Genomic DNA, 25,867 nt, shown 5'->3' on the forward strand with positions numbered 1-25,867 from the left:
AGGGCTGGAGCTTGGGATGCAGGAGGGGACTTGGGATGCTGGCAGTTGGGGTGCAGGCTCCCACTGGGCTGCACTTACCTTGGGCGGCTTGTGGTCGGTGGCACAGAGGGGCTAAGGCAGGCTCCCTGCCTGCCCCAGCCCCTTGTTGCTCCTGGAAATGGCCAGCAGACCCCTGTGGCCCCGGGGGGTGGGGACGTGGCTCCGTGCACTGCTCCTGCCTACAAGCACCGCCCCCGCAACTCCCATTGGCCAGTAATGGGGAACTGCAGCCAACGGGAGCTGCGGGAGCAGTGCTTGCAGGCAGGAGCAGTGCGCAGAGACCTTTGCCCCTCCCCCCGGGGGGGGGGGGTGCTGGCTGCTTCTGGGAGCGGCATGGGGCTAGGGCACACAGGGAGCCTACATTAGCCCCACTGCGCCGTCGGACTTTTAGTGGCCAGAGATTGCGATTAACTAGCAGAGGCTCCAGGATCGACCAGTCGATCGCTATCTACGAGTTGGTGACCACTGATCTAAACCAACAAGACAAAGGGTAGCAGGGAAAATAAAGGCACAGAGAGGTGAAATGTCCTTCCCAATGTCACACAGCAGGTCCGTGGTAGAGAGAGAGAAATATAATGCAGCTCTCCTGACTCCCAGTCCAGTGCCCTATCCATGGGACTATACTGTCTCTCCCCGATATTCCCTTCTCTTTACAGAGCTTTCTAAATGCTAAAGCATTGAGAATCCAACCATCACACCCGCACAAAGAATCCAAACCTCTCTCTCTTGCAAGAGTCAGAAACTTCACAGGGTAGTATCTACAGAGCCCATCTTCTACTCAGCTCTGGAGCATAATTCCACAGGAAACCTCATGCACCTGCCCAATGCAGGATTTTTTTTATGACTTAAACATTCAGGGGTTATATCTTTCAACAGATATGCCAATTTCCTGCAATATCCTTGACATACCGTATTGCATTAGGTTTATAGATCACTGGAGGCCAGAACTGTATGTAGCCTCTCAAAGGGGAAGATGTAACATATATTGCAACCACACGCAGTATCTTTAGAATTCATTATATTAAATGAAAGGTTTATGTATGACTGTGCTCTACTCCATGGGGGAGGGCTATCGCAGCTCCTCCAGGAACTGAAAGCAATGGGTGGTGACTAAGGCAAATCAGCCAGGTTGTAACCCTCACAGAGAGGTATTACCTCCGGGGACAGTTTGCATATACTAGTTTAAACTGGATTCTCCAGAGACCAACACACAAAGGAAAGACTTTTGGATAAATAGCCTAAGTTTAAACTAATAGGGGTTGGGGGAGGACTTCCCTTTCTGATCCAGCAAGCAGAAAGGACCTTCAGTTCAATGGGGGCCCCAATCCTTGTGGAGGGGATAGAAAGACTTGACCTACTCGGTCCCCATAAGACTGACCTCTGGTTACCTTTTACCATGCATATTGGAACATTTATTGTTTTTTATGTTTTCTCTGTAATGCTTTCACCTTAAGAATAAATGTGTTTGCTTAGGAAGAGCTGTGGGGTAACTTATAACTACTAGCAACTACACTGTTCATAACCTCTGGAGAGAAAGCAAAGCACGGACACTGGGTGTTTAGGCCATCTGGCTTGCTGGGGATATCACAGTGTAGGCAGGAAAAACCCCAATCAGGAGGAAGAGAGACATGGATCTCTAGCCAAGAGAGATGACAGTGGAGGGGGAATACAGGTACAGTTAACCTGAACTGACACAAATATAAATTTCAAACATACACTAGCAAATTTCCACACACAAAAATTAACTTACAGTAAAGGTTGCTTCAGTGTTTACTAGAATTTTTACACAAACTACAGAAAAAGGACACAGAAGAATAACACCACACACAAATGACCAGTTAAGGTAATTCTTATAAATAATCCATCCTCATTACATTTTGTATGATCAGTGAATTACAATATTCACATGTAAAAAACTACCCCGTGCATTGCACAAATAAACTTCTCTTTGACACACAAGAGAGTAACAAAGTCAGAACATACAGCCAAGTTTCTGCCACACGCCCAACTAGTACATATAATCTAGCAAAAGCACAGTGCAGAACACATACTTTTTTATTAAATTAAAAGGTTAAAGGTTTATATATAAATGTTTTTAACCATTCCTTTTTTGAGACTATATTTTGTTGACCGTTTTCCTATATTGTATTTTGAAACTTTCAGTAATACCAATCTATTATATAGCTCTTTTCATCAGTAAATCTCGAAGTGCTTTGCAAATGAGGTTAGGGCCATTACTCTCCTTCTACAGATGGGAAAACTGACATGCCAGAGAACTTAAGTTTAGTGTCTGCCTCCTGTGGCTCTTTAGCTCCCAAAAACTGCCAGTGCTGCAAAAATCACGTGGGAAATGTTTAATGCTTCAGCTACTGCAACTCTTATAAGTGAAAGGGGGAAGGGGACTGAAAATATTAAAATTAATTCCTTCGGCTAATCACAATCCATCTTTTCTCCTATGCTGCTCTCCAGTGCTCGTGGGGGTTGTCAGAGCCTGAACTGCCAGCATACCTGTCTGTCTTCAAACATTTTCTCTTTCAAAGTGCTACAGCTCCAGTTCTGTACAGGGAGTCTTTGAATGGACTCTGCCGCATGCTAGCTAGGTCAGGCATTAAAAAAAAAAAAAACCAACCCTCAGCTCCTATTTAAAATGATACTAGATTCTAAATAGACAGCTTTCATTTAATGTTTGCTTTTTCAGCTAAAGTATGGAAAGAAGCCAACTCTCTTCCAGAGGAACCCGACTCAGAACTCGGGCACTGACAATAGTGCCATAAAAGAAAACCAAAAACACCACAGCCTCAAGCAACCCTGAAAGTACTCGGGCAAAACCAAGGGGAACGAACAGCGAAGAGAAGGTCCAGACTGACAGCCTCCCCCCCAGGCACACACACTTTAAAATGAATTCTTCAGCTCCTTTAAATATTAAGGTTTCAGAGTAGCAGCCGTGTTAGTCTGTATTTGCAAAAAGAAAAGGAGGACTTGTGGCACCGTAGAGACTAACCATCGGATGCATCCGATGAAGTGAGCTGTAGCTCACGAAAGCTTATGCGCAAATAAACTGGTTAGTCTCTAAAGTGCCACAAGTCCTCCTTTTCTTTTTTTAAATATTAAATATCATTACATTTGGGGTCACGCATGTCAAGGTGAATCACCGCTAGGGCTCCATCTTTCATTCTTCAGGCACCCCAAATTCCCACTTAAGCCAGTGAAAATGCAGGCATGCAAGGAATACAGGATCAGGCCTCTGCACCAGCATGTGACATCCAGCAATGCCAGGTATCCAGCAGAAAAGCCGCAAGAGCTCTGGGCTCTTTTCACTGTCACTGTAAAGACGGGGAAAAGGGCCTAAGTAGCTAATGACTGTAAACCACACAGACCTTGATATGCAATCCGAGAGTCAAATGCACAGGCACCTCTATTTCCCTCTTAAAAAGAAAACTAAGGGGGAGATTTTCAAAGGCACAAAGGACCACTAGGCACCCAACTCCCATTGGAAGCTGGACACCTAGCTGTTGCTTTGGGTCTTTGAAATCTCCGCCTAAAGGAATATGAAAATTAAAGCCCCTTTAAAAAAAACAGATCCTCATGTGTATTAATAATAATAATACACTTGATTATTAACAGGAGAAGGATTTTTAAAGTAAAGTAGAGTTTATTTTCCCCCATTGTGCCATTTAATTTTTGCATTGCACTCAGCTTGGACACAGAGATAACAGACAGGCTTCTCTTTCTGGTTCTCTGACCAGCAGAGTGTTGCAATGTTTGAGTGGCAAGCCTTGCAGCACACTGTTTGTATGTAAACATCAAACGGATTACAGTGACATTTTTAAAACATCATGCAAGGGTTTATTAGAATTAGGTCCTTTAAAAAACTAAATACACAACCTAAATTGTGAAGATAAAGGACACCTGCAAGTGGATTAGCTCGAAATCTAGCTAATTTAAAATTGAGTTAAAAGTAATTTCAAGCAGCAGACCGCCCCCCCTTCCCCCGCAGCATTCTGACAGATTTTTTGATTTTACAGTCACCGTTTCCTATTTTGTTAGATGGTTCTGTCCCCCTTATTGCTGTTTGTGAGAGTCTTTCCTTCAATGGTGGAAACCAGCTAAGGCCTTATCTACACTATGGAATAAATAGCCTAGATTCAGCAACAATTGTGTCTTCTATAGCCTCTCCATTACTGGAGGTTTGCAACCATTGTAGTCCAATTCTGTACAATATGCTAATCTTTGTAGATGAATAGTCCTTTTGATCCACCCAAGATACCACATCATCAATCCAAGATCTTCTCTTTCTGCCTCATGGTCTTCTGCTGTCACCTTTCCCTTCCAATGCCGATAAATGTGCATCGCGTGTTGAACCACCTAAAAGGTGTCCTACAAATCGAATCTTTCTTTTCAGAGTATCTCTGACGAGCGTCTGTGGCATTCCAGTCATCCCCAGTCCTTTTTCACTGGTAAATTGCTCTATTCAGGATATTTTCAGAATTCTTCCATAACACCGTAATTCAATGGATTGCAATTTCTTTATAATCGATTATTGGCATGTCCATGTTTCACAGACATAAATTAAACACATACCAAATGCAAATTTTAAAAAGTCAGAAATTAGTCTTTAGATTTCTGACCCTTCTCATCAGATATTCTTCTCGCATGTCTCTTTTGCTCTTGCTATTTTGGTGCGGATTTAAGTATCTGATCTTCCATCTTCTGTAATGAAGCTTCATAAATAATTTCTTACTTGCTATAAGTCTGTGTTGTTCACTGGAATCTTACATGTTTTCCCAGGATCCTTGCATACTACCATGCTTTTTGTCTTGTCCATTCAACTCTAGTCCATATTCTTTGCCATACTCACATATAATCTCCACTAACTTCATCAGACCTTCTTCTGAATCAGCCAACAGCACTCTCATCTGCATAGAAAATGTTATTCACCCATTTTCCATTCATCTTAATACCTTCTTCTGTTTCTTCAACTAATTTCATCAAACACTCAAAAATGTTGAATAAAATTGGTGACATTATACAACCTTGTCTCACTCCTCTCTTGATCACTACTATTTTCATTTTCATCTCCCATTATAATTGCCTTCTCATTCTTCTATACTTGTTTTATTACTCAGAATTTGTATCCATCAATCCCTACAGATCTTAATATGTTGAGCAATTTGTAAGGGTAGATTTTGTCAAATGCTCTTTAGAAGTCAATGAAACACAGTACCATTTTCCCCATTCAACTGATCTTTCTAATATGAGCTTCAAGTTCACAACGGTGTACATTGTGCCTTTTCCACATGTGAAGCCATACTGTAGTCTGCTTATTTCTTGTCAATCTTTCCTTGTATTTGGTCATCATCTCTTGTATTCAGCAACAATTAGTCACCAGCAACCAATGTAGCTGTATCAGTGGTGACCCCTATTATTTAGTCCAGGGCAGGCATAATTTTACCTCCTAAGTCAATCACTGCATGTGTCCATCTACACTTCAGGGTTAGCAAGAGTGGAGCTACACTGATTGCTGAAGTGCAGCTATTCCTGGGTGTTGACAAGGCTTCAATGATTGATTAAGTATGGGAAAACAGTGAAGCTGCTGTCAAATGCAGTACACAAACTGGAAAAAAATGGAAATATTTTGTTCTTGAGTCTCAGTTATAGTAAATCTTAGGTCTTACTTGCAACAATGGAAGGTAAAAAAAATTCAATCCAGGGTATGACTTAAATAGAAAGTGTCCTAAATGCAAAAAAGAGAGTTAATAACTTGTTGTGGCTGAGATTCTGCACAAGAAGCAGGAAACATAACATTATGATTCTCAGTGCAGTTATTGCTCAGTCATATTTTGTGAATACATGCAAATGAAGGGATGAATTGTGTCCTTGGATACCCTCATGTAGATACACCAAATTCTACAGGAGCCACGTGCTGTGCTCCAAGAAGAAGAATTTGGCCTTAAGGTATTAAAACTAACACCATATCCAACAAGACCAGACAGCAGCAATAGATGAGGTTACAAACACTGGATTATAAAAGCACAATTTGACTGCACAGAGCTGGACTTTGCCCCTAAGTAAGTCAAACAAGAGAAGCAGAATGAATATAAGGAAATATCTATTAACAATTGCCTGCAATTCAATACAGGTAACTGCATTCTGCCTGTTAAGAGAGCTTCTTCCTTCACTCTCCCACTTCCCTTGTCCTTCTCGCATTAACAGAGAGCAACAATACCCAAAGTCCGAAGGTGCAAACAATTCGATGTTTATTGGGGTCAACTTCCAGCAAGCTTAAAATCCAAGTTCCTATTTCCTTATTTTCAAATTCCAACTTACTTCCTGTTTGCCCCTAATTTATATAGTAACATTCTTAGCTATACCTTAACCAATCATTCTACTGAAATTTACCTAACCAATCCTAACATATTGTAACATGATTATGTAACCAATTATATCCCACCACCTTAATTAGTTTACACCCAGCAAAATTAATTATACAGCAGACAGAAACAATCACAGAACCAGACAGAGACCATGCAAATAAACAATAGCAAAGTGGGAACTATAATAACAAAACAATACAGAAGTGAGGATTTCACAACTACATCTATAAACACATAAGGGTTTCCCAGCTGTGTCTATTGATAAGTGAGTTCCTACCAGACAGAAAACTATCAACCTAAATTTCCTTTTACATCTTCTAAGCTCTTCCCTTTCTCTGGAGGTGATAGATCGGATCACCTTCCTAACAGCCCCATATTGACTAGTTTGGAATGTGAGGATGTGACCGGTCGCTTCCCAGCTTATGGCTGCCTCTGCTGCTTAGCCAAAGACATTGGCCTCAGAACAGGGCCTCAGACTGTCACAGTGAGAGAAGGCCCTTACACAGATTCTTTCTTGTATACCTCTATTACTAGCTAAATGATAAACATATACCTACATTCTTAAAGTATAGGCCTTTACAGGCAGGCCTGAATATCTATATCCTACCAACCTAAATTCCCCAAGCTGTTTCAAACTGGATAGTTTATTCTTCAGTTTGTGTCTTAACTTGTCATGCTACTGAACATCGTTAAACAGCTGCTGCCTTTATTCCAGAGGCCGCTCCACTGTGGTGGTAATAAAGTGATTCCAGTTTCCATAGAGACCCTGATCCTGCAAACATACAGGTAAGCAACTTTATACATGAACTCAGTGGGACTACTTTGTGTGTAAATGACTATAGGATTGAGGCCATATTTATAAAGCACCTTAAGACCCCATAGAATGGAAAAGTGCTATATAAAAATGTAAGATGTTACCAGCATCTCCTTCTGACAACGAGCCATGCTAGGAAATGAAGTATAAAATCCAAGACATCTAGGTTGAGTTTTAATAATAGTTTGTTTATAACGCCCCTCTCCAAGCCCTGGCACTTAGGGCACTGTATGATATACATAGGAACACCCTCAAAAGTGTCAGACGAGCAAATTGACACAGGGAAAAAGGGTTCAGGGATAACTTATTAATATGGGGGAAACTGCCTGAGAACTGGAAGGACTTTGGTGTAATTAAGAGGTGGATCTGAATTCCAAACCCAAGGGCCCAGCACATCTAAGGCATGATCACACATACACATAGGGTAGTGGGAACCCCAAAATGAAGACAGGTTGAGGGCGAGCATATGTCCCCATCAAGATAAGGTGCAAGGAGAAAGTCTGGAATAAAGAGTGCCCACAGCATTAAAAGTTACCATAACATTTTAAAAAGTAATATTTGCTCAAGGTTTTTTCCAAGTTTGCAAAAGTTTGATCCTGGCTCTTTAACCTTAGAATATTTGCTCTCTAATCAATTTTTTTGGTCCTGCTGATGGGCAAAAAAATCACAGGTAGGTAAGTGCTTGTAAACAACAGGACTGAGGCAACAAACAGATTCAGTCAAACTGTTTTGGTTCTGTGGCATACACACTGTAAAACAGTGCACAATATAACTCACTACCATGGGCAACAGCACTCCTTCCTCTCAAGGAGTCATTTGTGCCCTGGGCACAGGCTGCCACATTCTTACTTTCCTTGCGACAAAGACACAAGCACATTGGTTTAGGCAGAAGCAGCTTTTACAACTGATGCTGCTCTTTATTCTCCACTCCTTTTGTACAATACAGAGACAATTCTGAGCAAAGCCTTTGGGGAAAGAGCTTTAATCAAAATCACTAGTGCTCTGTCTAGCACAATGAGAGTGGAGAATGCAGATTAGTTTCAATAAAAGCAGCTGGCAATCAATAGGGGAGGGCTGGTCTCCAAGAGTGAAACTAGCTCCTTTGAGGATAAAAGTTGAAAGGAGTAAAACATAAGGCAATGAAAGCAAAGAAAGAGCAAGTGTAAACAAAATTTAAAAGAAAAAAAAAAGAAGTAAAACCAAGGGGTGTAACTAAAAATAACCAAAAGAGGAGTGACAAATAAAGAACACATTTGGGGAAAAGTTACGGGTGAAGAAAACACACAGAATAATGAATGTACAGAGCAAAGCCTCATTAGAAAAAGTCTAATCAGAAAGACCTGCAATCCGCACAGAAGATAAAATAGAGATCATGAAAGGGAAGAGGATCAGAGGCTAGCTAGGACAACGGCTAAATGCACTAGTCACAAGTTCAGACTCTGGCCTGGATCATAAGCATTACAGAGTTTGATAATGATCTCAAAGCTTGTTTTCTCATACAGCACTCCGGTGTACCACTGTAACGCTTTAGTGAAGACGTGACTACACCACAACCACTGGGCTGCTGGAACTAAACTGAGGGTACGTCTACACTTAAAACACTACAACAGCACAGCTGTAATGCTGAAGCCGCGCTGCAGTAGCCCTTCAGTATAGGCACTCACTGCAGCCATGGGTGAGGTTCTCCCTTCACTGTAGTTAATCCACCCCCTAGAGAGGTGGTAGCGAGGTCAACAGAAGAATTCTTCCATTGACCTAGCGCTGTGTATGCCACGGGTTAGGTCGTCATAGCTACATCGCTCAGGGGTGTGGATTTTTCACACCCGTAATCAGCATAGTTATATTGATACAAATCTGTAGCGTAGACCTGGCCTCAGCCTCCTTTCTGGTGCTCTTCTGGCTAAACCAAAAAAGCACCACACACTGGTCTCTTAGCACCTTCTGCCACACTGCACACTACTCCAGCAAATCTCAACTATCCAAGTGCGCCCGGCACTCACTCTCTCCATTCATATTCCTCCTCCAAATTCACCACCCCATGGAAAGCCCACAGATGCTAAACCAAATTAGTAAAATATGATGAAAGTGAAAGTGCCCCCATCACAACCACCATTCCCTATGACAGCAACTTCCCCCGAGTCTCCCACTGTGTCCAATTTGCATCATCATTTAGACAGTAAGTTCCGTGCCTAAGATAATAAATGAGAAAAATAATTTGGCACATTTGGCAGCCTCTGCTCAGGAGAGTACAGGTCATCGCAGGTCAGGACTGAAGAGCATTTAGAATGCTGTGTGTCAACGCTTATTTATATGTTGTTTGCCTGACCACACAGCCTACACCTGGCTCTGGGTCTTGCTTTTATCAATATCCCACACAAAAAGCTTGGTTAACTTAGAATTTAGGTCACCATGCTGCAGATCCCACAACACTGCATATCACTGGGGGATGGAGACAAAGTCACTCAACTGCCTGTCATCCCAAATGATCCCAAACAGTTGACAAACGAAGGATACAGGATTACCTTATCCACCACCAAAATGCAGCCAGCTCTTTAAGAGGCAACTGTAAGCATACAGCAACTATTCAGAACAGGAAATGTCTACTACATCCACCTGAAATCAAAGGGGGAAGTCAAATCAGCACAATGTAATTATTTATTCAGTTTAGAATTTTACCAATAATGGTAAATCTGTGAGAAGAGCCTTTGTAAGCTCTATATATACCAAATGTAATTTAGCTAACTTTGGAAATTTAAAGAGTCATTTGGGCAGGGGATCCCCTACTCTTGTGAAAAGGGCCATGGAGTTTTTAATTACTAAAATAGTCAAGACTCTTTAGTCCCTTCACTTTCAAAAGCAAAAATCTCACATACAAAAAGGAAGAGATGACAAAAATCACAGAACAAGAGCACAAAAAAAGAGGCGCAAGAGACCAAATGGAGCAGAATAGGAAAAAAGGACTAAACTCAGGAGGGGAAAAAAATACGGAGACCAACGGAACATACCACATTCTCATCCCTCAAGGCTCAGGTATGTCTAAAGACCCACAGCAAAAGGAACAAATGAATTCATCTTCTTGTGGCTGAATATATAAGGCAGCCCCATAGCATCCGATTTTCAGTTTGTCAGCACTAATGTACAGAGCCTACTTCCTCCCTCCCCCATTCTCAGCAGTTGTTTTAGGGCTTATCTAGACTACAGAAATTTGAACCACTGTCTCTGCACTGATGTAATTGTGCCAATGCAAACCCCTAACCTAGACATACTGCATCAGCACAAAAAGGAGCCTGCTGTTGTGTAGAGGGCCTACACACTGGGCCGACGCAACACAGCAAGTATGTTGAAGCCATTATACCAGCACAAATTTCCCTGTTCTAGACAAGACTTTCATACCCATGTACAGACATACTAATTTGAAAGGGCCTCACTATTACCCACAAACAGGGTTAACTATGAGAGTCATGGATCGTCACAGAGCCCATCTGCTGCCTTAGCTCTTCTGCGTACGTGCAGAAAGCAAGAGAATTTTTCACCTTTATCGGGAACTGAATGAAAAGTTCAGGCAAAAAGACAACACAGCTGCCGGGCCAGAGAACATCGGCACTAAACAATGCACTCAAGGAGATTCCTAGGGGGTTTCACAGGCTCAAAAATGCCACGTTTGAATAAAAAGCCCACATCTATATTTTCAGAGCTGCTACCATGAAAACAGCTAACCCTGCGGTAGTCGTGGAGACCTGTGCATGCATAGCAGGGAGTCAGAAGGCAATGCAGTTGCTTCATTCCCTCCTCCAAATGCATGTGTCAGCCTGAGACAGTCTCCGGTCTCACTGTGAGACCCCACCAGGGATTTGGCCACCGGCCCTTTCTCCTGATGTCATGGTGGAACTCCCATCTCCACCTCACAAGAGCCGTAAGAAGAAGCGGGAGTAAGATACTTTAATGAGCAAGTGATTTTAAAAGCAAGTTAAACTTGAGCCAAGTGGAATGCCACACCCCAGCACCTATTGCTGCAGCCAGCACTATAAACTCCAGGCACCAGCATTCAGACTTGGAATCTTATGTGTGCACAAGGGCTTTGTCTGGAAAACTAGGGAGTCTCTTGGAGGCACCTGGAACCTCACTCTGCCATGCAGCCCAAGATGCTACTGGACAACATGGATACATCTTGCTGTGCAGGGTGAGGGACAAGGAGACGACTGGCTCAGTGAGCCACACAGACCACAGAAACTGGAAGAGGAGATGCCAGAGACATGGCCAGGAGCTGTGTGTGCAGAACTGGGATTTAGTCATGGCAGCAGAGACCGAGCCCAACTCACTCCAGGAGGGGAATCAGGAGAGGAGGTGCTGTCTAGGTCAGGTAAGTAGCTTTTCATTATCAAGTGTCCCAGCGAGGGCTGATTTTGCAGGCTTGGACCTGGCAGAATTTTCCAGGTTCTTATGAGCACTGCCATCACTGTAAAAGGGTAGATACAGCCTCCTATGAGAGCAGGAACATCCACCTCTCCCTCTGCTCTGCCAGTTCCTGTTCCCGTTCCCTCTTCCACACACACACCTCCACAATGCAAGGGGCAGCTACCGAGTCCCTCCCCAGCCCAGCCAGTTTGGTTTCTCTGTAACTCCCTAGGGTGGGAAACTGGAGACCCCACTTAGCAGCATTGACCACTACTCCCAGTCAAGGTGCTCGATTTGGTGTGAACTGCAGCTGGTCAAGTCATGTCATTTGACCAGCAGTGAAATGGCAAGAAGAAGAGGATTGAACGCAACACAAACTGCAATTCAGAAACTACAACGTTATTGCAATAAGTAAAATTTCAAGCACCACAGCCAAAGGATTTATATACAGTGCATCTATCCTCCCATGTGCCAGATCATGGCACCTCATTAGCATGCTGCTCTTACCTACACATACCACATTTCACTGTCTTCCTATTTAATGTGTGAAAAATATTCTTGGGTATATTATCCTAGCAAACTGACACAAGCCACAAGTGGGGAAATAACTACACTGCCTATCCCACCTGTTGTTGTGATCACCACCACAACAGTAGTTACCACTGTTCATTTCCCAGCCACAAACTGGTGCCAGCTCTCATAGGACAATCTCCACTCCTCCTGCTTCACTGACTACCTCAACACAGCAGTGTAGTTCTAAACAAAGAGATACAAAGGTGCTGCAGTTATGTAGCTACAGCTGTGGGTCCCAGGTCTTGAGAACAACTGAGTCCCACCAGTCTGTGGTCATGGACCAGGCCCCAAAACAGCATTCTACCTGCTAAAGATCATCCTCAGATATAGCACACAGACAAACATATATTCAGACATTGGTGGAAGATGCACAATAACTGCCTGACATAGTTGGAAAGCTGCTCATCTTAGTCTCTGCATCTCCACTTCAACTGCCAGAATCCCCTCTACCACCTCACTGCAACCACCTTGCACTCACTGTTGAAATGCTTCAACAAACACCTCCTTGCTGAGCGGTACGTAAGCACCGAGTGTTCCATGTTGACGAAATACCTGGGAAATGGGTACTGCTATGGGAATTTCTCCAGGTAATTACTGAAGTTTCCCAGTGAATGAAGGGAATTTGACCTCTGTTCCCTAATTTTCCTTTTGCAGAAGGTCCTTCTAAAGCCTAGGGCATGGGTGGCCAGCCTGAGAAGCAGCCAGAATTTACCAATGTACATTGCCAAAGAGCCACAGTAATACGTCAACAGCCCCAACCCGCTCCCAGCACCTCCCACCCACCAGCAGCCCGGCCAATCAGCACCTCCCCCTCCCTCCCCGCACCTCCTGATCAGCTGTTTTGTGGCATGCAGGAGGATGGGTGGGGTGCACAGCAGGCTTAGGGGAGGGCGCAGGAAGGGGTGGAGTGGGAGCTGGGCCTGTGGCAGAGTCAGGGATTGAGCAGTGAGCACTCGGTGCCTGAAGCTCCAGCCCTGGAATCGGTGCCTATCCAAGGAGCTGCATATTAACTTCTGAAGGGCTGCATGTGGCTCCGGAGCCACAGGTTGGCCACCCCTGGCCTAGGGGGACACACTCTGCAATTAGTACTTACACTGATGCAATATCACTGGTTCAATTACCAATAATTCAGTTCTCTAGTGCAGATATTACCTGAAAGTCCATAGCCCTAGCACAGTTCAGAAACACATTTCAAAGACACTGTGTTCTAAGCTATACCGCAAGATAGTTATATCTTGTAAGTAGGCCCCTAAAATGCAGTTAGGATCTAGCTCAACAAGACACTTGAGCACATTTCAACTTCTTTTTTTTTTTTAAATAGCTCAAGACTTGTAGCAGAAGCCAACAGTAAAATAATTGGCAACACACATCTGGGATTTGAGAGTTTTATAAGAAAAAGGACAGGAAACATGCTTAAGGCCCTGCTGCTGCAATGTAATCCAAATGGATGTAGGAGTGAGTCTTGTGCAGACTTCACAATAGAACTGGGACCACAGAAAGGGAAATCTCCATTGACAATGATGTTTTTTTTTCTTTTTCTTCAATATAAGATTTGAAACATTAAGAATTAAGTGGTTTATAAAACACAACAACAGTTTCTTGTAGGTAACTGACAATCAAAACACAAAAAAAGCTATAAATTAAACTTGCCTCAAAACACTACTCATGTCTTGCCCCTACAAATTGACACATTAGGCCTAGAAACTAGACAAAGCCCCATTACCTAAATTTAAAATGGATGAGCCTACAGTTTACTGGGTCTCTTTATAATCCTCTCCTAAGATTTTCAATATGCCATTTCAATGCAAGTCTCAATCATTGTTCAATTACAACTGTACTGCAAGTTTGGGGAGCTTAAATCCAAAAATTCAACAATGAAGACATTTCTTATTTAATTATTTCCTATTAATGTCTCAGAACTATTTTCAAAGGGAGTGACTGAATCTTTAATAAAATCATCGAAGGGAAGTCTACGATTTGTCACCAGCAACAAATACTGTAATTCTTCTTAGAATAATGAAAGGAAATGCATAATTGATATTGGTTTAAATTACTGACAGTACCAAAAAAAACCCACCCCAAATCAGTGAGCACAGAAACCGGCAGCAACAAAAACAGTGATTTCTAGTGAAATACGGTCCACGGAAATTTCATTTTAATGATTAGTGCTAAACGCCTTGACTCATGGTCTGTTATCTTCACTGGATAAATCAAGAATGAAAGAATTAACAAGATAGAGCTAATTACTCTAAATTAATAATAAAACAGCCTTTACTCTTCACTATTCAGAAAGGACTGAAATGTTAGCCAGCAGTTCTGGACTGTCACTTAGAGGCTCCTCTTCTTACTCAGATTTCCTACGGCCAAGCTAAATTTACTTTTACAACTACCAACGCCCCCCCAGACTAGCTCTCTGCTAAGATTATTACATGCCTATGTGCTTTTTAAAAAAAAAAATGTAGCTGTTTGAACCACAACTATCCTTCCCTACCGGGTAAGAGCGCTTAGAGTATCCAGGTCCGTCCCCAGGCACCAGTAAAACATTGTAACGTGCCCGGGGACATGAAGAAATATTCCCCCAAAGCATCGGACTCCCTTTGGAACCGATTTCCTTTTGGTTTCAGTTTGGTTGTAAATCCAACCACCAGGCTCTTGGGAGGGGGCTCTGGCAGCAGCGGCAAAGTCCCCAGGAAGTTGGCCTGCATGACTCCACACCGGGAGTTAAATCCACGTAGCGTAGGCAGGAGAACAGCTGTCTGGCAGCCCCACGTCGGGAGTCTCCCCAGTCACACCAAAGCACCTGCTCCCTGCGGCTCCACACCCAGCCCTGATCTGGGCACCCCCATGTTCCCCTCCGTCTGCACGGCGACCTGCCCGGACACCCCCTCGGTAACTCCCTGGTGCCCGCCGCAGCCCCAGCAGCCATGCCCCCCCCCATGCCTCTCAAAGCCCTGATCCGGGACTCTCATCTCCCTTCCCTGCAGCCCCAAACTCCCTCCCTGCCCCTCTCCCTCCTCGCCCCCAGCCCTAACCACACACCCCCCCCCGCGCCCGCCCTCCTCGGCCCCTTTTGTCCGCAGCGCCCCGTGCAGCCGTGGGGGGCTGGCGCGGGTCCTTACTTGGAGTTGTCTTTGCCGCCAGGGGTCCGGGCTCTGCCGCCTCCAACTTCCCAGCGCCGGGCACCAGCAGCAGCAGCTTCCCCCGTCCCGCCCGGCTCCCCGCCCACGTGGGGCTCCGGCTGCCGCGCCGCGCCGCGCCCGAGTCCCGGCTCAGCCCAGAGGACGTGGCAGCACCAGCGGGGAACCGGCCGCGCCGAGGCGAGCGGCGCAGGAGGCTCCTCCCGGCTCCGCTCCAGCGGAACGCGGGGCGCCCTCTGCTGAACACAGGCTGGACCCGCTGCCCCGGCCTCCAGCCTGCCCTCCCCGATCCTGCCTCGGCCCGGCCCGGCCCTGCGCCACTGCCCGGCCCGGCTGCCCCTGCGGACTCCTCCCGAGCGTGGGAGCCCGAAGCCGGGCTTGGCAGGCTCAGGGAAACCGCCAACAGGCTCCGTCCACAGGACAGAGCGGCACCCTGGAGGCTGCTCTCAGGGGACACGGTCCGTTTCAGCATCCACTCTTATTCCTTTAGATTGTGGTCACACAAACACGCGCCCTCCAGCTCCAAACCCTGCAAAGAAATTCAGCCCCTGCCCTTCCCCAAACGCATGCGATATAAGATGAGTTTTACAACATGTCTAGGAAGTTGCTTAGCAAACCCAGGCACTGCTAGGCCCAGGGGAGAGGGAATTTCCCGAAGCTGAAAGACTTTCACAGAAAATGCCCTGCCTGCACCTCCCTCCTGTTTCAAGGGAGGGAATTGAACTGTGGCAATATTGCACAGGGGGAGGGGCCATCTCTCAGGTAGTCTGGTCCCAAGCCAGTTAGGTGATGTAGATCTTTGCACTCCAAGGGACTCTTAACCTAAATTCTGCAGCAAAGGACACCGGCCCTGGAGACAGAACATGATTTAGGTTGTTAAGTCAAGCACTTGAACAGGTTCAACCTCACTCCAGCCCCCTTGGGCAGTATGACTGGTTCTCAACCTTTTTCTTTCTGAGCCCTCCCCCTTCTCCCCTCCCAGCAACATGCTATAAAAACTCCACAACAACTGTGCCACAACAACTGGTTTTCTCTATATAAAAGTCACAGCCCACATTACGGGGGAGCATTTGCCTGGGGCCCCTGTGAAGCTACATTGCACAGGCTTCGGCCTCGGCCCCAGGTGGCGGGGCTCAAGGCCGTGGGCTTCAGCCCCATGGAGTGGAGCTTCAGCTTTCTGCCCCGGACCCCAGCGAGTCTAGTGCTGGCCATGCTTGGCGGCCCCCCAGGTGGCCCCTGGTTGAGAACCACTGCAATAGGATGCAGTTTTTAATTATGTGATCACATACTAATTTTTCTACAGGCCCCCTGCCACACGCAGTACTACAGGCTGGATACACAAGAGGGAAGGATTCAGGTTGCATGGGCAACCCTAAAGCTGCTATTTCCTTCTTTTCAGTGCTTGACATGCAACCTAAAAACATTATTTTAATTTGTTTTTTGTATGCAGTGTTTTATTAATGAAACGGGAGAATGTTAAGAGTATAATCAGTTATCATAGTCTTTACCTTGACATGTGCCATTGGGATGGAGGAGGTTGATCCAGTTGTGGAATGATTGGCCCAAAGTAAAACTGGAAAGGGACCTACAAATCTCCCCAGGAAAACAGAGGCTGAAGGGGGAACATAGGGCGTGGATAGGGCTTAACGTTGACCCTCTCACCTCCATGTCAGTAAGGCTGCTACTGCCTCCACTGCAATGGCTCAGAACTGGCTATGCACCAACAGGGAACAAGGAGGCTAGAAGCATGAACAGTCTTCCTGTCCTCGGTGCAGTACCAGTGCCTCCAATACCCCAGGGCTTGGAGGAATCACTATGGGCAAATCTCAGAGCTGGTCTACACTGAAAATTTACATCAGCATAACTGTGTCTCTCAGGGGTGTGAAAAATCCACACCCCTGAAAGACATAGCTATCCCAACGGGACCTAACCCCTGGCATAGTCAGCGCTAGGTCAATGGAAGAATTCTTCTGCTGACCTCGCTGCCATCTCTCTAGGAGGTAGATTAACTACAGCGAGGGGAGAACCTCACCCATCATGCAGTGAGTGTCTACCCTGAAGTGCTGCAGTGACGCAGCTTCAGGGCTGCAGCTGTGCTATTGTGGCATTTTAAGTGTAGACGTACCCTCAAGTTAGTTTCAGCAGCCCAGCTGGGTGCTTGAGGGAGTCAATGGTTGTGGCTAGTAGAAAACAGAAAATCCCAGAAAGCCACTTTTTAGGATAATAAATAATGTAAAACAAGAGGTTCAGGCCCTATCTAGTCAATGACCATCACTGGGGCCAGGCTCTAAAGACCAAGAAAGCTTGGCCGAGAGATTTACACAGAAATCCTGAATGACAAGAATTTCCACCCCCCCTTGTTTCACAGTAATAGTAGCTGCAAAGCTCTCCCAGATCCATCTCACATTTTGAGAATAGTTTCCTGGGTGAATATTTATGGCAGGCACCTTAGCATCCGTTTCCTAATTGAGGAATATTAGAGCAGCATGAGTTGTGACAATCAGGGTCCAGACACACAAAAGGGGGAACGGTGCATATAAAAATATCAAGTAAGGCCTTTTACTCAAGTAAGGCCTTTTATGAAAATTTGTAACGTTCTGAACTTGATGGTCATCATGAGATATGTATACAGACTGTAGTTATGAATCTATGCATTTATGTATATAGAATACTATGCTCCAGACCAGTATTACCATTTCAAATACACCTCACAGCAGGGACTGGAGGGGTTCCTCCCAAGCCACATGTTTACACAAAACCAGATGCAGGTAACAATCCATGGTACAACCCATGGAAAAGACAAATGATGGACCATAACAGTTAATGGGAAGACACTGAAACGCACCAGCTATTGTGTCAAGAGGGACTTGCCCCACTCTGCTCCCCCTGCTCTGAATAACCAGGAATTACCACAGTCCAAGAGAAAGATAAAAGAAAACCTGCAAACCCTGTTAAAAGGGAAGGAGTTTGAAGTGAAAAGTATCCAGAACTAATGGAAAAGTATCCAGATCTGATGCGGGGGAAGAGGGGAGAAGGTCTGTGATTGCTGGATCCCACCCTTAGGGCTAGGGGCATTCTGGGAAAAGGTTCAGGGGCAACAGGTAACCGGTATTAGAAAAGGGAATTTAACTAATATATGAGAGTAAAGCCTGAAGTTGTGTCTTTATGTTTAGTTTCTCTGTAACTTGTGTTTTCTTTCCTTTGCTATTCCTTCTTTGAATCTGTGATATTTATTTTTATTTTTATCCCAAGCAGGTCTCTGGTGTGCAAACTGTGCAGTGTGTGTGTGCCAAAGTGAACTGATAACTGAGGGGGCAGTTTTCACACCTTCAAAAGTGACCAACCAAAGGGGAAAAGTCCAAGTGTCTGATACTTAAGAACTCAGGGTAGACGGATCTGGGGAGACTCGGCACCGGAAGGGCTATTGGAGTTACCCTACAAAGAGTAACTAGGCTGGCGGAAGCCTGGGTGAGACCTTTTTACTTGTTGGCTGGCTACTGGTGTTAGAGCTCTGAGCCATGTCAGCATATCATTAAGTCACCCAAACATGAACAGCAGGTGGAGCCCCCCCTTAGGGGAGGCCAGGCCCCAGCTCTACCCCTTCTGCCTGCACGCTCCCCTCATCTCCCCCCAGCTGGAGCCCTGAGGCCCCCTCCCCTCCACTATTGTCTGAAGAAGCTTTTCAGATGCCCCATGCAGGTTCCGGGGTGGTTTAGGAGGTGGTATTGTCTACTCAGCTGCCTGGGTTCATTGGTAATCTCTCTGGAGTTTAGGGACATTACCCATGAACCCAGGAAGCTGAATAGCACATACTGCTTCCTCAGCCACCCTGGAACCTACATGGGGCACAATAAAGCAAAAACTTCCCCCCAAAATCCCGCAACCAGGGGTCCAGCAGCAGCGGTGGAGCCTCCCCTGGCCTATTATCCCTGCTGCCCATCTGTAACCCACACTCCTCCTGAGTGTGGTGCTCTGTCCCCTCTAGTGGCACAGAGACCACTTAGAAATTAATGAGTCTGCTACAGCCTTAGTTAAGGGGTGTATGGCTTTTAGCTCATACAGTAGAGGCTCATGCATTTAGCTCCAGAGGTCACAGGTTTGATTCTGCCTGCCGACGACTGGAGTCTGTCACCCCATTACACATGCACCCAAAGTTATAAGGCAGGTGGTGACAGAGCCCCCATACTGGTCTGGGTGATCCCCCAAAACATCACACAGGTATTAACTCATAGTCCACATTTTTCATTTCTGTAGAGAACCTCAGTTCTTTCCAGTTGTGAGCAAATTTCTAATCTCCAGCCACACTGCTCCTTTGAGATTAGAATCTGACTTTCAGGATGCAAAGAAATACTATTGCTGATGGTCAAGTCACACTAAGCTGCTTGGGGATAGAGCAGAGAAGAAATAAAACTGTATTTTCTAAGGGCTTGTCTACACTTGAAATGCTACAGTGACACAGCTGTACTGCTGTCGTGCTTCAGTGTAGACTCTACCTACACTGACAGGAGGGGTTCTCCCATTGGCGTAGTTAATCCACTGCCCCGAGAGGCAGTAGCTAAATCAACAGAAGAATTCTTCTGTTGACCTAGTGCTGTCTACGCTGGGAGTTAGGTCAGCGTAACTAGGTCTCTTGGGGGTGTGGATTTTTCATCATCATCATCATCATGTTTCCTATTACGCCTCTGGCGTTTAGGGCAGTGACGAAACTTCTCCACGGCTGTCTGTTTCTGGCAAGTCTTTCAATGGTTCCCCAGCTGTGCCCCAGGTTTTTCAGCTCGGCTTCCACAGCTCTTCGCCATGTTGTTTTTGGGCGGCCTCGTTTTTGCTTGCCTTCAGGTGTCCATCTTATTGCTACTCTGGTAATGGAATCTGTTTCCATCCGAAGCACATCCACCTCCAACGCCTCCTGGCAATGACGGTGCTCAGATCCTCTTGGCTGCACTGTGTCAATAGATTTTTCACAACAGGCTTAAAACACCTTTCATACTAGGGGTATCTCAAGGTGCTTATGAAGTAATGTTATATGGGGTAGTGCAGTGGTTGTGTGTACAAATGGAGTAGCCATTCTACTTCCCAAACACATATCTTGGGACATTAGACTCTGCGGGACCGAACACCAGCTTACCCATAATCTTTTAAAAGTACCATTAAATATTTAACTTTCACCTGCACAGCCATGGGAGATGGACAGAAGGGATCACAAGCTGAAACTGGCACTGAAGGACAGATTATAATTACAGTGTTCCAAATTCATTCCCAGTGTAGCTTCAGTGGAGTTACCTAAGGGATGAATGTGGCCCAGTATGTCTGACATTAAATTGAATGGGTAAATCTTTCTTTCTATTTTTGATTCTGTGAATTATTTATTAAAGGTCAGACTTTGTACAACCTTTATATGAATGGGATTAAGGATTTTATATATTTATGTACAATTGTGAGAGAAAGTTATGTGAATAAAATACAACAGCCACAGCGTAAAGGTTGTATGAATGCTGGTCACTGAGAATTTTCTGTGTAATTGTCTGGGACCATGACCTAAGAATCTATGTTTGTGTCAGAACTATTCATAGGCCCTAGGTTTGTGATTTTCATTCTTTTTAATATTTGTGTTTTTAAAGGACATGTTTAATGGTACATCTTTACTTGAATTGCACTTTGCAAACTTAGCTTAATGAAGCTTTTTGTTATTTAATTGCTAGTCTGGTCTGTCTGAATATTTATTATAAACCTCTAATTTAAGACAGTGCTACAAAATTTCAAAAATTTTGCAGGTTTCACACATCAGATTGTATAATAGCTACAGTCTTTCACCAAAGGATCTCAAAGTGCTTCAAACATATCATTAATTAATTCTCATAACATATCTGTAAATATTATCATACCTATTTAATAGATGGGTAAAATTAAGTACAGAAAGGTAAGCAACTTGACCAACATTACACAGCAAGTCAGTAGCAGAACTGGGAAAAGAATGCAGAAATCCTAGCTTCCTGTCTTTTGCTGTAACTCCTGCACACTCTTCCCAATGGAATATCAGTGTAGGTCAAAGATCAGAAGTGCTAAAGAAGTCAGAGGATATGTTTCTGTAATATTTTTGGACTTTTAAATGCATAATTAGTTGATTATTTATTAACTTTTATTGTGTATTTGTGCTGAAATACCACAATAGGCTATCTCAAAACTTTACATAGATAAATCTGTCTAATACTGGCTGATATATGATGAACAGTTATTCTAACCTTTATAACTTCAACATTTGGCTGTAATTTACATAGATTTTATGTCAACAAAATGATGTAATACCAGGACATTGTCAGTGATGTAATAAACAGGATCATGTCTAATTATTCATAACAATGATTATATGAGGGTAAATGGGATTTTCCCCATCTGCTCCTGTCCACCATAAATATGATTAAGAAAATTTTGGTTTGGTTATTGATTTATTTACCTGTTTTCCTCTGAATGCAGGGCATGTGCTATACATTTTGTTCAAGAGAAATAGGGCAGTTTGGGATATTGATTGTAGTCAGCAATTCAGTATAGTAAGTCAAAAGATTTGGCTGAAATTTTAAGATATTGATATTTGTGTTATAATACTCTTTAAAAATTACGTCACTTCTCAGTAAAAACCTCTTTTGGTTTCATATACAAAACCTAATGACAGGAAGAATTATTATTATCTTTACTATTTTATTCAAAAATCTGGAAAAAAGTCTGCTCAGGCAATCTGGAGTTATGAAAAAAACCCTACTTAAAAATTGCTTATAATTTGTAGATGATTTTGTATGCTAACATAACTCAAAGACTTTTAAAGCATTTTTATTTTAACAAAACAGTACAGTATCTCCAGTGAACCAATAACTCAATATTAATAGCATCCACCAAAAAACAAAACCAAACCCCATCAACAACAAAAAATATTACCAGCATGTGACTGGGTCTGCTCCTCTTTCTTCTCCACGTAAATAAGTGCTATGGGGAAAGGCTGTTGGACAGCTGCTTGTGAAAGAGAAGGGGAAGATAAGCAAGTAGGGCTCCACACCCAGTGTTTTAGAACTGGGATGAATGCCAAGCTGGGAGGTACTAATTAAGTCACTTTAACTTCCTTGTTAATCTTTGAGGAAAAGACCTTGCAGCTGCAGTATTTTTTCTTCCTGCTGAGTTGTTCCTTGCTTGGAGGAATTTTCCCAATCAATTAAGGTAATTACATTCCTCCTGTGTCCATGCTTATAGTGGTGGACTGTTCATAGGAATGTAGGAAATAGGACTGGAAATGACCCCTGGGTCACCAACTGCCTAAGACACAATGGACAGGCCTACACTACAGAGCCCCCGCGTAGAGAACATAGCATAAGCCAACAGGAGAAGTCCCTGAATGACATTAGTTAAGCCAGCCACAGACTTCTGTTGGCATAGTTGCATCTATATTGGGGGTTTTGCCAGCATAGTGATATCAGCTAGAGGGTGTGATTTTTCACACTCCTAGCCAACACCACTATGCCAGCAAAACTTTGTAGTTCTGAACTAAACCAAGGTCACCACCAGGTACTATTGTCCAACATAGAACACCTGGCAGGAATGGCAGGTAGTCTGCCTACACTGGCCCCTTGAAAAGCCAGAGAACTGATTTATATACAGTTATATATAAAGTATGTGCAGGCTGGAGTCAGCTTTTGGCCAACAAGCAACACAGGAAAAGGATTTCTTGGACAACATCTCTGTTCAAATGCCGTGGAAGGGCAGCAGAAATGGAGCAGGCAAACGTGGGATTAAAACGCAGCGCAGACCCAGGGAGGAGTTAGACAAGAAAGTGCAGCCCATATGGAATTTGGGGATAGGACTGGAGGACTAATGGCTCCTGAGGTTGATTTAGCCTTCATTTGCTCTGCAAAGTAAGCAATTTGCCAGCCTGGGCTGAAGCAAAACCGGAGCTCAACCCTATACCTCAGCTGTGCCTGTGAGCCTGGGCTTCAAGCACCCTTAGGCCTGGGTTAGAGGTTTTTCTGTGTGATTGAAAAGGGGGGGGTTAGGGACAACAGCAGGCTGTCGCCTGGGCTAGCTCTGCAGGGAAGACGGACCCCTCATGGAGGGTGAAAAGTAAAGATTAAAAAACTGTCTGGCTGCCAGAAAGAAGCAGTAAGGAGGCCAGAGCCTCTGCCCAAAATTTCTGGTGGAAGGAGCAGCACTAGGATGGCTTTACACAGTCCTGTTGGACAGAGTCCAGAGGGGTATTAGCCTTCCGCTCCTCTTACACAACGGCCTTATGATTAGCATTCCCATGAGCATCTCTCCTGTCTCCTGTCATTTTATTGGCTTCTTGAAGAGATAATGATGCTACAGCCCTCAATGTTCCCTGTATGCTGACAGCACCCATCTGTGTCTCCTCCTCAGTCACAGCTTTCACACAGATGTGTGAGTGCCTGAAAGAGAGAAGCATAGCTGCATGTATGAAAATCAGCTGTCTCAAGCTGAGCCAATGCCAGCAGGAAATGCCAGTAGCTAGCCAGGACATTGACCTCACCATCTGGTGACTGTGTTTAGCCAGCAGTTATCCAGGTAGCCTGTATTCTCTGGGTGAGGTTGGACTCCTGAACACTCAAAGTAGGGGACAGAGGTGACAGATGTCAACTTCTGCTTTTGGCCAGCCAGGAGGTCAGACATCTTTTCTCCCAGAGAAAGTCCTCCCCACAATCATTAATTCCAGGTTGGATTGTTGCAACTCAGTCGACCTGGGGCTGAAGGAAAAGGCTTCCCAGAGACTCCCAGTTGTTCTACACGCAGCAGCCTGCCTTTTGAACAAGAAAAGTGGGCAAGAACACCAGTCTTCTGTACACTCCTTTGGCTCCCCATTCAATACTAGATACAAGATCCTGGGTCCTAATCTATAACTCTCTGCATAGACTAGAGACCATGTCTCCATCTGCAGTACCCTGAAACAGCAGCATTCATCAGGGATGCTGAAGCCCAGAGTGAAACTTTTGAGAATGCTGTGCCTCCAGCTCCCGAAAGAAGCCCCAGATTGTGGAACTTATTATCACAGGGCATGAATCCCAGACTAACAATGTTCAGAGAGCAATGGAAGAGCCACCTTTTCACGAAGGCCATTCCATAAGGGCAGAGCTAAAGAATGACCCAGCGCTTCATAGATTAAGGAAACTGGGGAAGAGGAAAGAAGAAGGAAAGCAGAATATTGTTTTAAAACCTACATAGCACCAGCTAAACCTAGCACCAGGTATCAGCATCCTTTACAGTAAAAACTTCTCAGATAATTTATTTTGGGGTTTCCCCCTTTCCCTATTCTCCACTCAGGCCTGAATCCCCACAGGAATCTCTCTACATTGCACCAGCAGGACCATTTCTCTCCCCACAGTCCTCTCTTTCTCTCTCACACAACTTCACAGATTTGTTTGCTGTCAAGATGTGTTTTAAACCTCCAAAATGCCTGACAGCATTAAGGGCCTAGTTCTGCTCCCAGTGAAGTCAATGGCAAATCTCCCATTGACTTCAATAGTGCAAGATTAGACCCTGCATTTTTTCTCCTGGTGAGAGTGGATAACTTAGGTGAATGACAGTATGTGCCTTCCCTGCTAGCTAACCAGTTGAAATCTGCTTCAGGTCAAGAGTGACCAAACGTTATTACTATGTGGAGAAATTCCATCTAGTTCTTAACTGGTATTCTCGACGGCAACCTCATTAGAGAGGCCACTGACTGAACTAGCTAAAAGACTGCATTACTCCCTCTCTCTTCTGGAGGAGATTACTCCAAAAGCAGGCAGATCCATATTGCCAAGGCAATAGGAGCAACATGCATTGCTGCTGTTCCTGCTGGACTTGTTCTGCAAACAGCAGACTACAGTCTCCTGGGCTGCCTTTCTGATGCATCCCCACAAACACTAAAAGTCACTTAATACATTCTTTTAGTTTGGAGACTAAAACATTTGCAGAATGCAGTTTACCAAAGAAAAGCTGTCTCTAGAAGAACATGTGAATTGTGACAGAAAATAAAGAGTCAACTCCTCAGCTGGTGTAATGTAGCATAGCTCCACTGAAGTCAATGGAACTACGCTGATTTACACCAACTGAGATCCTGGACCATTGACATTTAAAGTGAAGAGTAAAACAAGGAAACTCTTCTTTTCCTCTGCAACTCCTCATTATGCCTCCATAGTACAGAACAAATGAACAGCAAAATTCCTTTCACAACAGGAATACTGCATTGAAATATTACTACTACCAGCACCACCACGTTTGTAAATATCACTTTTTCTCAGTAGATCTCAATGTGCTTTAACAAAGGAGGTCATTATCCCCATTTTACCAAGGGGGAAAACAAAAGACAGAGGTTAAATGACTTGCCCAAGGTCACCCAGCAAGCCAGTGGCAGAGCCAAGAGTAGCCCCAGGTTTCTGAAGTCCCAATCCAGTCATCTATCCACTAGGCCACGTTCCTCCCATTAGAAATAGTACATCATAACAATAGCTGAATTTACCCTGAGGGCATAAAACTATTATCTAGCCAATGCTGACAGCTGA

The sequence above is a fragment of the Lepidochelys kempii genome, chromosome 1 (genome assembly GCF_965140285.1).
Source record: "Lepidochelys kempii isolate rLepKem1 chromosome 1, rLepKem1.hap1, whole genome shotgun sequence".
NCBI lineage: Eukaryota > Metazoa > Chordata > Testudines > Cheloniidae > Lepidochelys > Lepidochelys kempii.